The sequence below is a fragment of the Crocuta crocuta genome, unplaced genomic scaffold (assembly GCF_008692635.1).
Source record: "Crocuta crocuta isolate KB4526 unplaced genomic scaffold, BGI_CrCroc_1.0 scaffold10447, whole genome shotgun sequence".
Taxonomy (NCBI): domain Eukaryota; kingdom Metazoa; phylum Chordata; class Mammalia; order Carnivora; family Hyaenidae; genus Crocuta; species Crocuta crocuta.
This window is the reverse complement of record NW_027532385.1, coordinates 1-541: the sequence shown is the minus strand read 5'-3', so window position 1 is coordinate 541 and position 541 is coordinate 1. Positions and strand designations below refer to the sequence as shown.

Here is a 541-nt window from a genome sequence, read left to right as displayed (position 1 = left end):
TTTAAAGGGTGGGTTCTTTCGACTTTAGTTGTCCAGTTTTGAAGGCTTTTTTAAATTCCCATAATTCCTGGGCCTTCAAACTCTGATCCAGCCCTGCAATCAATTTATAGCTCAGAGACACAATATAACAATTTTAGTAAAGACAGATTCTTTTGCAGAACTGAACGGTGCCAAACATAACTCCAGAATATGGCACGATCTTCAGTAAGTTGCCTGTCAAAATCCATTCCAGATTTCTCCTGGGGCTTTCCCTGTCCACTGCTCCTGAGAAATGGACATCTACTCCTCCGCAGTGGGGGAGGGAGGGACTCTGAGCCTTCATCTTTTTCTTTGCCATGTAGAAGGGAGAGGATCTGGGCCACCCCAGTAGCCAGGCAGACACTGGCAAGGTTCTGGAGGAGAGAGAACCGATCTCGGGTCCAGTCTAAATTTTCTCTAGGTTCACAAAAACCAGAAGGGAACAGTAGAGAAATAGGGAGCATGTAAAACCGTAAGGGAAACCCCTTGATAAAGGGCCAGGAACACTTACTATTCAGAAACA

At 45.3% G+C, this 541-nt stretch overlaps 1 pseudogene; it reads right to left on the bottom strand.

Moving 5' to 3' along the window:
* Nucleotide 1: 1 nt before the first annotated feature.
* LOC144243399 (solute carrier family 25 member 43 pseudogene) lies at nt 2-525 on the bottom strand (annotated as a pseudogene).
* Between the last annotated feature and the right edge of the window lie 16 nt (nt 526-541).